Source organism: Myotis nattereri, assembly GCF_964212035.1.
Source record: "Myotis nattereri genome assembly, chromosome: 6".
NCBI lineage: Eukaryota > Metazoa > Chordata > Mammalia > Chiroptera > Vespertilionidae > Myotis > Myotis nattereri.
In genome coordinates, this window is record NC_138081.1 from 13,769,178 (window position 1) to 13,782,265 (window position 13,088).

Below are 13,088 nucleotides of genomic sequence, written 5' to 3' on the forward strand. Positions count from 1 at the left end.
AGAGCAAACCAGACCTGGGAGGGGGGAGGAGATGGGTGCGGGAGGAGGGGAGGAAGGGGCAGAAAGGCGGTCTCTGCCCTCTGTGTCCCCAGCCCCCAGCCGCCATTATCATCACTGCTTAAGCCTTTGCTGGAAGACCATACTAACCAAGCTCATTTAGAAAGTAATTAGCACTTTACATCCCTGTGACGAACAGGGCACCTCGCCAATAATATTGCAGTCACTGGGTGTGGTGTCAGGGGGCACTGACATGCTGGGGGACCACTTTGTAAAGTATGTGACTTCCCCCTCTATGCTGTACACCTGAAAGCAACACAAAATCACACGGAATGCAAACTGGAACTGAAAAATAAAAATTAAATAATAAAAGAAAAGAATCTGTCATTAGAGGAGCTACAGGAAAACATTGTCACGGCTGCTTATAGTCAACAGACAGACAACCAGTTCAGAGAGCCCTGCACATGCCCAGTGTGGACAGCTGGGCTGGCAGCGGCAGACTCCTGAGGCAGAGACTGGCCTGGGGTGAGGGAGGGGGCACAGTGTGGGGACCAGGCAAGGGCAGGAGCAGCCCTTGGCCACAAGGAAGCTCACTCAGGACCTTGGTTCCCTGCTTCCCATTCAGGGGCGTGGGCTGCCCTGGGAGGGGTCCACTGGGGAGGGCCTCCCACCCTCCCTGCTCCCAGCAATGGGGCCAATCCATCAGCCCTGCAGGAGGAGGGGGGGGAAGAGGGAGGTGGCTGAACCCCCACCAAGTGCCTGACCCAGGGTGTGCAGCATTTGAAAGTGCTGGGAGCCTCGCCTTCCTGCTGACCTCACAGTGGAAAGTAGCAAACCCACCTGCTGGCTCCTCAGTTCAATCATCCGAATGTCCAGGGGTGCCGGGGACTCCATGTCCATCCTTCCCCTGGCCACTACAGGTCACCCCCACAGGGTACCCCGTCTCAGCCCCTTCCTCAGGAATCTCGGTTCTCACCACCTGAGGCAGCCACGGCCTTGGGCTGCCTGACACCCGGCCCTGCCTGCACCCCTGCCCTGGTTCTGCTGGGACCTGGTCCCCTGGAGCTCGGGGACAAGGGTGGGAGAGGAAGACGGAAGTGAGATGCTGGGACCTGGGGGATGATGTCCCACAGCCTGGAGCTCCAACGAGGCCACCAGGACCCGGGCAGCTGGGAACCTGGGGCCGGTGTGACCTCCTCTAGGTGCTGGGTCCTTCCTTGCCACGGGGTCGTGTGGGAACAGGCTCTAAGGATGGGCAGCGTGCACGGGTCTGCCTGGCCCAGGAGCCCAGATCATGGGCAAGCAGGGTCAGTGGCCACCCTGCCTGACACTAGGGCACACCCTGGCCTCTGCCTGGGTCCTGCACCCGCCACCTGGGGACCATGTCCCCCTCTGCCCTCACATTCTCCTTACAATCCAGGACAAAACAGAGAAATGGGGTCCAGCAGACTTTGAAAACATAGAATATGACACACAGTATTATAACTTGGAAAGAACTTGAGGGCCAGCAACCACAACGCACGTGCTCAGTTGCATAAAGTCTGTGTTCTTTCGTTTTATTCTGAAAAGTCTTGGGGTAGGAATGAGTGTCCCCTTCACAGGAGAGGAAACCTGAGGCCGGGAGGGTTAGTGACCTGAGCAGGGTCACATGGGACAGGTGGCAGCCCTGGTCCCTGGTCCCGGTCCTGAGCCCTGTGCAGCGCTCTCCCCGGGACAGCCTGCCCTCCAAGGAGACAGGGCAGTCCAGCTGCTGTCAGGGTCCATGGAGGGGAGCTGCTGGGGACCCGTTTTCCCCAGGGGAGTTCACCTCCCTCCAAGTTGCATAGCAGGTGGCAGCCACACCTTCCTGGTGGGGAGGACAGATGTCAGTGTGAGTGTGTGTGTGTGTGTGTGTGTGTGTGTGTGTGTGTGTGTGAACCAGGCCAGTCAGTTCAAGTTGAGTCTCCCCTCTGGCGCCCTCTCCTGGACACAGGGAAGTGGTGCCTCCTCCCTATGGTCCCATAGGATTCCCCCAGTCCCCCTTCTCTCCCCATATCCATCTTGGAGTGGCCCCACTAAGGCCCTGGCTGTGTTGGTCTCCTGACCATGACCTTTGCTCTCCCGCCTGGGAGGTACCTGTCTCAGGCCGAGTAGAGATGCCGCATCTAGACCCACATGTTCTCCAGTCCCTCCAGGCTGCAGACCCGTCTTCAGGGGACAAATGCAGCCCTGATTGTCCAGCCTTCCCTGCAGGAGGGGCCAGGTCAGAGCCAGGAGCCTGTGAGGCAGGCAGACATGGCAGGCCACCAGGCCAGGTTCCTGAACTACATTCGCACCATTGGCCCCACCCACCCTCACCAGGCAGTCCTGGGCTGTGGGAGCACTGATCTGTCTCCCCGTGTCACGGTGGCTCCTCTCACCCCAGGGGAGGACACCCAGGGAGGGGGGGGAGGGGTGTGGCATCCTGCTTGCTGAGCTGTGGCCCCCCCTTCAGGGGACTCTGAAGGGCCTTCAGTTCCCTCCAATAGCTCAGACCTGGAGCCCAGGTGGGAATGGGGAGACAGTCTTGAGTTCAGCCTCTGCACCCCAGTCTGGGGTCAGGCTTGTCCTGTAAACTGAGGCAGGCTCTCAGCTGCCCATCACATGTGTCCCAGGAGAAGCTGGCCAGCAGGTGGCAGCAGGGAGAGGGTGGGCTCTGCTGGCTCCCAGGACTTGAGGGACCAGCAGCCTGGCCAGGGCACATGGGAGGTCGGTCGGAGGGTACATGGCTGCAGGGCCGGGCTGGACAGCTCTGGGGGCCCTGCTGCCGATGTCTCTGGGATCCCCAGCTCTTAGTCACTTTCTCCTCCTCCAGGGGGGCCGCTGGGACCCCGCTGCCTCTGGGACTTTCTTCCCCACGTGCATGGGGAAGCTGGAGGGGAGCAGAGGGCAGCAGAGGACACAGGGTCTTGGTGGGGAAAGGGCAGCTGGACGCCCCGCTCCTCTCAGCTGTTCGGCTGAGCATTTAGCCTTCTTAAGAATACACATGAAAACTTCTTATATAGAGTAAAGAAATGTTGAAATGAATTGCGTGGGGAGACTCACCAGTGTGGGGTTTTCATTCCTCCCACAACAGAGGAAGAAACACAGAATTTGTATGTCTACCAATTACCTATGATTTGCGGAATGCTATATAATAAAACCCTAATATGCAAATCAACCAAACAGTGGAACAACCAGCACAATGACTGGTTGCGATGAAGTGCACTGCCCCCTGAGAGGGAGGTGACCTGCAGCAGCAATCAGGATGCTGGGCTGGCCAGTGGGTGGCGCCAGGCCACCAGCCCAGGTGGGTGCCACGGGGGGGGGCACCCCCCTGATCACCCTGCTCACCAGTCACCACACAGCTGGCCCTGATTGCTGGCCAGGCCTAGGGACTCTACCCTATATATTGGGAACTGTCTCTTAGATTTAAAAATTCAAACCTGGCATGGCTGCTCTAACACTAACACTGAAGAAACAGGATGATGCAGTGATGACATGCATGGACCCTGGCGTGCACATTTTGTGGTCAGCCCTGATTCTGACACTTATAACTGTGTGACAAAGCCAATTACTTAACTTCTCTCTGCCCCAGTTTTCCACCCATAAGATGGGGAAAATGGCACTACTGCCTCAGAAGCATCATGTTATGTACTGCTTTTTATAATCAGGGGAAAAAAATGTAGCTGCCCATACAACAGCAAGACACTTTCACCTGTATGAAAAGTATGGTCACTGGTGCATGCAGTGTCCAGATCGTGAGACTGATGTCTGACTGCCAGTTTAGGCCCGACCTCTCCCGAGGGGTCCCAGATTGAGAGAGGACACATGCTGGTCTTGCCTCCTGTGCACGAATTTCACACACTGGGCCTCTAGTTATAAATACTTCTCATTCAATCAGAACCAGAGAACTAGGAAGAATGTGCTAGAGACAAGGCAGTTTTCCATGGGAGTGCACATTTTTATGGAAAAGTGTGGCTTTGAGAGTCATTCCCAGAAGCTCAGAGCGAAATGCGTATAAAATAAAGCACATGAAACACTTCTATGTGTTTTCAAGGACCCACACAAATGTAAATACATGTATGGAAAGTAGAGTGAAAGGACATATGCATTAACTATATTAAGAGGATACCGATGGTGCAACGGGTAGGAAGTGCAGCTGGGGGATGGAGGTGGACAAAAATAAATTCCATAAAACCAGGCGAACGGTGAAGTGTGTCCATGGGGGACTGTGGGCAGGGACTAGGATGCTGATAGCGGGGAGGCCGCGCACCTGTGGGGACAGGGCTATATGGGAACTGTACTGTGTCCTTAATTTTGCTGGGAACCTAAAACTGCTCTAAAAAATAGTCTATTTTTTTAAATGACAAGTAGATGAAACCTCGGTAATTATATTAACCAATGTCACCACAGCAAATTTAATTTAAAAATAAAATGTTTTTTAAAAAATGACCAGGAGAGTGATGGGTCTGCCAGAGGCTTCACCGGAGGGCCAGACACGCCCCAGCAGAGCGGGTCTGAACAGCAGCAAGGGAACAAGCGCAGGCTCATTTGGGTGACCCTCTGAGCCCCAGGTGTTGTATTTACTTTTCATAAAAGACAGTTTGCCGTGTTCTGGGCCTCTGGTTAGTTCAGTGGGTCTCCTTCCTCCCAGCTCCCCACACTCTCTGCTCAGTACGTTTCTCTCAGGAAGAAAGGGGCTGGGCAGAGACCTCACAAAAGGAGTTTCTGAAGCCTTTTTCTTCCCTGAGAGATCAGTTTATTTGTTAGTTCGTTTGGGGAACAGAGAAAGGATGTGATGTTTGCTAGGGGAGGAAGGCATGCCCCTCAGCTCCTGGAAGGGTGGCTTTGCTGCTCCCCTGGGTTTGGCTCCCCTGAGGAGTGAGAGAAACAGACAGCATTTGCACGTGATCCATCCATGCCAGTACCGGCTTCAGCCTCCCTTCCTCCTCTGAAGAAAAGAATGGATTGCAGAGCAGCCAAAACCATGCTGGCCGCTCCCACCCCCAGGTCTCCCTGTCCTGGTGAGCCCAGCCCAGCGCCATTCACAGGGTTCCAGGGGCTGGGCCTGCCTCCTGGGCAAACAAGTGGGCAAAGTAAGGAGGCAAACTCTGGGAACCCCTGGGACATGGCCCCTCTGAGCTCTTGTCTCCAGCTACCATCTGGGTCCCTCATTCATTTCTACTCCAAGCCCGGCCTCGGCCCCCACTCACCTGAGGCCCTGGCTTTCCGGAGAAGGACCAACAGGACTGAGAACACCAGGCCCTTGTTCAGGACGAATCCGCAAGTCAGAACAATAGCCATCACCTGCGGCTCCGAAAGGGCCCGGGCAGGCGGCCGGCCTGGAAGGTCAAGCACAGCGTTGGAGTCCTAGGTTTGACCATCCTGAGGCCGAGAGGGTGGGTGTCTGCCGGATGATCTGCTCCGAAGCTCAGCCTGCTCCCTGCCTCCCGGCCACCACAGCAGCCAAGCAGGGACTTTGAGGCTGGGCCTTACTTTCCCATAATCCTCTGTGCTGGCTCTCACCCTAAAGCAGAGGTTTTCAACCTGTGGGTCGCGACCCCTTTGGAGGTCGAACGACCATTTCATAGGGGTCGCCTAAGACCATTCTGCATATCAGATATTTATATTATAATTCATAACAATAGCATAATTACAGTTATGAAGTAGCAACAAAAATAATTTTATGGTTGAAGGTCACCACAACATGAGGAGCTGTATTTAAAGGGCCAGAAGGTTGAGAACCACTGCTCTAAAGGGGTCTACCTGGTCTCCAGCCCCTAATTTCTCCCTTCTGCATAGCTCCTGCCCACAGCTCCTGCATCAATCACTCTGCACTGAGCCCTCCCTCTCCCTCTCAAGGCGCCGGGGAAAGCCCTTCGTGCTCCCATTGCTACAGAACCAAGTGCACAGGCTGCAGGCGCCCAAGGCTCTCGCAGTCTGAATCCACCACCGGCCCTGCTTTAGCCTCACCATCTCCTCTCCACTCAGCCCCACTGTCTCCATGTGTCGCTGACACTCGGTGAGAGCATGTCCGCACCTGCTCCTGGTGGCGGCCACCCCCTTCTGCAGGTGTTACTCCTCTGCTACCTCCACAGCTTCTCCTCCTCCAGGTGGTGCTCTCTACACCCCTCCGGGCCCCATGGCCCAGCAGCTCTGTGCAGAGGGTTTCTGTCCATCCCCTTCCTTCAACTCCAAGGAAGTTTGCTCAAATCCATTGGCCCCTGGGCCACGTTTTCTACGTGACGCTCTGTCATCAGGGGTAGAAACACCTTTGTAATCATAGCTCCCCACCCCCAGCTCCTTTCCTCTGTGGCTGGTTGATGGGACTTGTGCTGCCTTGAGGCAGTCACATTCAAGGCTTGTGTGAGGGCTTCAGAAGAGAAATAGACCCGAACTTCCCCCCGGGGGCCTGCTCGCCCCCCAACTGCCCCTCCCTTCCGACCTGCTCACCCCCAACTGCCCCTCCCTGCCGACCTGCTCGCCCCCGAAATGCCGCCCCCACCCCAACCACCGTGCTGTGGTGTCCCCTCCTCTGGGAAGTCCTGCAGGCAAGTCTATACTCCTGGGCTCACCAGCAACCTGGCCCCCTCCCTCCTCTGGGCCTCCATCCAACATGCCTCCATTATGCCCCCCACACCCTGCATCATAGCCTTTATTTATGTCTCAGGGTTCCATTCCCCTTCCAGGGCCTCGCCCCGTGCCCGACATGCAGTGGGCAATGAGCCCAGGCTTGGGCCGAGAATGACTGAGCAGCTGATGTGTGTGCGCCTGGTACCCAGATGACCCAACAGCGAGCGGTACAGGCTCAGCAGCCAGGCGGGGTCTTCGAAGGTACTGTTTAACCCTTGACCATCACTGGGATATGCAGGGGGGCTCTGCACCTCTGAAGCTTTCAGGAGGCGTATGGGGGAGGGGCCCAGGGTTAGGAGGAGCCTCAAGCTTCCCACTCTGAGGCGATGGTCACTCATCTATCAGGGGCGGGTGCAGGGTGGGATCCAGGCCCTCTGAGCCTTGGCCCCTGCAGCTTCCAGCCTCACCCCAAAGTCCCATATCTGCTCACTGTGTCTGTCCCCTTCCTGTCCCCATTCCCTGAGACCACACAGTCACCTGTGACCCGCCTCAAGCACAGCCCTTGGAGAGAAGGTGGGATTAGGGTCAGGGGGAGGGGTGCCCGGAATGGACCCATAAGCCAGACCTGCGCAAGCCTGAGGCAGCTTGGTGATGGGTACGAGTCAGCGGGGAGACCTGTGAGAAGCAACAAGTGTTCAGAGAAGTGTGTGCGCTGGGGAAGGGAGAACTCACCAGAGCCGGCAGTCTGAGTTCTGGCTCTGGTTCTGCCTGTAACCAGCAGCGACCTCAGGAAGGGGCCCTGGGTTCAGCCACAGGGATTGGGGGGCCTGATTAGGTTCTTTCCAGCATCAGCTTCCTGTGGTTCAGGGACCCTGAGAAGCACCCACAGAAGGAAGGACTCACCCGGAGAGACATCCAGACGGATGGCTCTGAGAATGTTGATCCGGGAAGATTCATAGAATCCACACCAATACAAGCCCGAGTCCTTCTCTGCCAGCGCAGACACGGTGACAGTGAAGTACCCCTGTCCGAGGTAATCCCTGATGACAAATCGCGGGTCTCTGGGCTCCTGGCTGAGCCCGGGACTGGTGACTAATGAGGTACAAGTTCCTGCTGGTGTTACTCTGCACCAGGTTTTCCTCCTCAAACCTGGCTGGACTGGATAATCGCACCTTATGGAGACTTCCTCCCCTTCCAGTTTCCGCAGCAGCAGTGACTGCTGTTCCCAGGAGCCTGAGAATAAACCCTCAGGTCAGGGAGCCCCCTGCCTGCCTCAGAGCTGAGAGGGGCCCCCTCCTCAGGAAGTCCTCCCTGCTACCCTCAGTGTCCCCCTGCCGACCCCCTCCCTCGCCTCGCCCCTCCTCCCCACATCCCTCAGGCCACCTCACTGGCATCCATCCCTCCTCCTCTTCTGCTCGACTCCGCCCTCACCTGAGGCCAGGAGCAGCAGCAGGACAAGGGGCAGCAGGTGCGGGGCCTCCCAGGCCATGGCCCTCTGTCTGAGCTGAGTGGCAGCAGCCGCCCTGAGGAGAGGGTGTCAGAGTTGATGGGGTCAGCAGCTGCCCAGCCTGTCTGGGAAGAAGAGCTGAGGAAGGCAAAGACTGCAGGTGGGGAGGTGTTCAGGGAGGAGGGAGGCCTGGGCCTATGCAGGACCCTCCCCTTCCCTCTGCCCCTGGGCCTGGGTGGGCGCTCCCTGGGCCAAGCTTGTCCCCTGTTCCCTCCCCTGGGGCAGGTGTGGGGAAATGGGTGAAGCCCCGGAGGAAATGGTGGTGAAATAGGAAGCCATTCCCCCTGCCTAGTACTCTGTGTCCCACCACTTCCTTCCCCGCATCACCTGTCTCCTGGCCACCAAGAATAGCAGGGCTGAGGGTGAGTGATGGAGGCAGGGGCCCTCTGGAGGCCCCAGTGATCAGAGGCCTCCTGCCCAGGCTGCTGGGAATTGGGGTGTCCTGTGGGGACTGGAGGGGCAGGAGGAGGTGGGGAGTCATTTTCAGGGGAGGAGGTGCAGGGAGGATCCCTGGCAAGGGTGGGAGAGCAAAGCAGACCTGGGAGGGGGGGCAGGAGATGGGTGCGGAAGGAGGGGAGGAAGGGGCAGAAAGGGGGTCTCTGCCCTCTGTGTCCCCAGCCCCCAGCCACCACTATCATCACTCTTTAAGCCTTTGCTGGAAGACCATACTAGCCAAGCTCATTTAGAAAGTAATTAGCACTTTACATCGCTGTCACCCACAGGGCACCTCGCCAATGATATTGCAGTCACTGGGTGTGGTGTCAGGGGGCACTGACATGCTGGGGGACCACTTTGTAAAGTATGTGACTGTCCCCCTCTATGCTGTACACCTGAAAGCAACACAAAATCACACGGAATGCAAACTGGAACTGAAAAATAAAAATTAAATAATAAAAGAAAAGAATCTGTCATTAGAGGAGCTACAGGAAAACATTGTCACGGCTGCTTATAGTCAACAGACAGACAACCAGTTCAGAGAGCCCTGCACATGCCCAGTGTGGCCGGCTGGGCTGGCAGGGGCAGACTCCTGAGGCAGAGACTGGCCTGGGGTGAGGGAGGGGCCACAGTGCTGGGACCAGGCAAGGGCAGGAGCAGCCCTAGGCCACAAGGAAGCTCACTCAGGACCTTGGTTCCCTGCTTCCCATTCAGGGGCGTGGGCTGCCCTGGGAGGGGTCCCCTGGGGAGGGCCTCCCACCTTCCCAGCTCCCAGCAATGGGGCCAGTCCATCAGCCCTGCAGGAGGAGGTGCGGGGGGGGCGGGCGGGAAGGGGGGTGGCTAACCCCCACCAAGTGCCTGACCCAAGGTGTGCAGCATTTGCAAGAGCTGGGAGCCTCGCCTGCCTGCTGATCTCACAGTGGAAAGTAGCAAACCCACCTGCTGGCTCCTCAGTTCAATCATCGGAACGTGCCTGGGGTGAAGGGGACTCCGTGTCCATCCTTCCCCTGGCCACCATAGGTCACCCCCACAGGGCACCCCGTCTCAGCCCCTTGCTCAGGAAGCTCGGTTCTCACCGCCTGAGCAGCCATGGCCTTGGGCTGCCTGATACCCGGCCCTGCCTGCACCCCTGCCCTGGGTCTGCTGGGACCTGGTCCCCTGGAGCTCAGGGACAAGGGTGGGAGAGGAAGACGGAAGTGAGATGCTGGGACCTGGGGGAGGATGTCCCAGAGCCTGGAGCTCCAACGAGGCCACCAGGACCCGGGCACCTGGGAACCTGGGGCCGGTGTGACCTCCTCTAGGTGCTGGGTCCTTCCTTGCCACGGGGTCGTGTGGGAGCAGGCTCTATGGATGGGCAGCGTGCACTGGTCTGCCTGGCCCAGGAGCCCTGATCGTGGGCAAGCAGGGTCGGTGGCCACCCTGCCTGACACTAGGGCACACCCTGGCCTCTGCCTGGGTCCTGCACCCGCCACCTGGGGACCATGTCCCCCTCCGCCCTCCCTTTCCCCTTACAATCCAGGACAAAACAGAGAAGTGGGGACCAGCAGGCTTTGAAAACATAGAATATGACACACAGTATTATAACTTGGAAAGAACTTGCGGGCCAGCAACCACAATGCACGTGCTCAGTTGCATAAAGTCTGTGTTCTTTCGTTTTATTCTGAAAAGTCTTGGGGTAGGAATGAGTGTCCCCTTCACAGGAGAGGAAACCTGAGGCCCAGGAGGGTTAGTGATCTGTGCAGGGTCACACGGGACAGGTGGCAGCCCTGGTCCCTGGTCCCGGTCCTGAGCCCTGTGCAGCGCTCTCCCCGGGACAGCCTGCCCTCTAAGGAGACAGGGCAGTCTGGCTGCTGTCAGGGTCCATGGAGGGGAGCTGCTGGGGACCCGTTTTCCTCAGGGGAGTTCAACTCCCTCCAAGTTGCATAGCAGGTGGCAGCCACACCTTCCTGGTGGGGAGGACAGATGTCAGTGTGTGTGTGTGTGTGTGTGTGTGTGCACCAGGCCAGCCAGTTCCAGTTGAGTCTCCCCTCTGGCGCCCTCTCCTGGACCCTGGGAGGAGGTGCCTTCTCTCTATGGTCCCATAGGATTGCCCCAGTCCCCCTTCTCTCCCCATATCCATCTTGGAGTGGCCCCACTGAGGCCCTGGCTGTGTTGTTCCCTGACCATGACCTTTGATCGCCCGCCTGAGAGGTCCCTGTCCCAGGGCCGAGTAGAGATGCCGCATCTAGACCCACCTGTTCTCCAGTCCGTCCAGGCTGCAGACCCGTCTTCAGGGGACAAATGCAGCCCTGATTGTCCAGCCTTCCCTGCAGGAGGGGCCAGGCCACCCAGGCCAACTCCTGGGCTGCATCCGCCCCATTGGCCCCGCCCACCGGCACCAGACAGTCCTGGGCTGTGGGAGCCCTGATCTGGCTCCCTGTGTCACAGTGGCTCATCCCTCCCCTGGGGAGGGGCTGTGGGTGATGGTAATCACCCCTCACTGAGCTGTTCCCTCCCCCCCCCCCAATTCAGGGGACTCATAAGAGCCTTCAGTTCCCTCCAAGGCAGTGGTTCTCAACCTGTGGGTCGCGACCCCTTTGGCGTTTGTACGACGCTTTAACAGGGGTCCCCTAAGACCATCCTGCATATCAGATATTTACATTACGATTCATAACAGTAGCAACATTACAGTTATGAAGTAGCAATGAAAATAATTTAATGGTTGGGTCACAACATGAGGAACCGCATTTAAAGGGCCAGAAGGTTGAGAACCACTGCTCTAAAGGCTCAGATCTGGAGCCCAGGTACGATGGGGGAGACAGTCCTGAGTTCAGCCTCTGCACCCCAGTCTGGGGTCAGGCTGGTCCTTCTGCTGAGGTGGACTCTCAGCTGCCCCTCACACCTGTCCCAGGAGAGGCTGGTCGGCAGGTGGCAGCAGTGAGAGGGTGGGCTCCTCTGGCTCCCAGGACATGAGGGACCAGCAGCCTGGCCAGAGCACATGGGACGTCAGTCAGGGGGGACATGGCCAAAGGACCGGGGTGGACAGCTCTGGGGCCCCTGCTGCCGATGCCCCTGGGACCACCAGCTCTTAGTCACTTTCTCCCCCTCCTCCATTACGGCCGCTGTGACCCCATTGCTTCTGGCACTTCCCCACGTTCATGGAGAAGCTGGGGGGAAGCGGAGGGAAGCTAAGGACATGGAGTCCTGGTGGGGAGAGAGCAGCTGGAAATCCCGCACCCCTCAGCTGGCCGGCTGAGCATTTAGCCTTCTTAAGAATACACATGAAAACTTCTTATATGCAGTAAAGAAATGTTGGAATGATTTGCATGGGGAGACTCACCGGTGTGGGGTTTTCATTCCTCCCACAATAGAGGAAGAAACACAGAATTTGTATGTCTATCAATTACCTATGATTTGCGGAATCCTATATAATAAAACCCTAACATGCAAATCAACCGAACAGTGGAACAACTAGCAGAATGACTGGTTGCGATGATGCGCATGCCCCCTGAGAGGGAGGTGACCTGGAGCAGCAATCAGGGTACTGGGCTGGCCAGTGGGCAGCCAAGGCCACCAGCCTAGTTGGGTGCCAGTGGGGGGCCTCCCTATCACCCCCTCATTTGTCACCCCACAGATGGCCCTGATTGCTGACCAAGCCTAGGGACTGTACCCTATATATTGGGAACTGTCTCTTAGATTTAAAAATTCAAACCTGGCAAAGCTACTCTAACACTGAAGAAACAGGATGATGCAGCGATGACATGCATGGACTCTGGCTTGCACATTTTGTGGTCAGCCCTGATTCTGACACTTATAACTGTGTGACAAAGCCAATTACTTAACTTCTCCTTGCTCCAGTATTCCACCCATAAGATGGGGAAAATGGCACTACTGCCTCAGAAGGATCATGTTATGTTCTGCTTTTTATAATCAGGGCAAAAAAAATGTAGCTGCCCATACAACAGCAAGATGCCTTTCGCCTGTATGAAAAGTATGGTCATTGGTGCATGCAGCGTCCCAGACTGTAAGAGGGATGTCCAACTGCCAGTTTAGGCCCGACATCCCCCATGGGGTCCAGAGTGAGAGAGGAGCAGTTCAGGCTGAGGGACCCCTCGCATCCTGTGCATGAATTTCACGAACTGGGCCTCTGGTATAAAATAGTTCTCATTGAATCAGAATCAGAGAACCAGGAAGAATGTGCTAGAGACGATACAGTTTTCCATGGGAGTGCACATTTTTATGGAAAAGTGTGGCTTTGAGTGTCATTCCCAAAAGCTCAGAGGGAAACGCGTATAAAATAAAGCACATGAAACACTTCTATGTGTTTTCTAGGACCCGCACAAATGTAAATACATGTATGGAAAGTGGAGTGAAAGGACATATGCATTAACTATACTAAGAGGATACCAATGGGGCATCGGGTAGGAAGTGCAGCGAGGGGGATGGAGGTGGAAAAATATGAATTCCATAAAACCAGGCGAACGGTGAAGTGTGTCCATGGGTGACTGTGGGCAGGGACTAGGATGCTGATAGCGGGGAGGCCGTGCACCTGTGGGGACAGGGCCATATGGGAACTGTACCGTGTCCTTAATTTTGC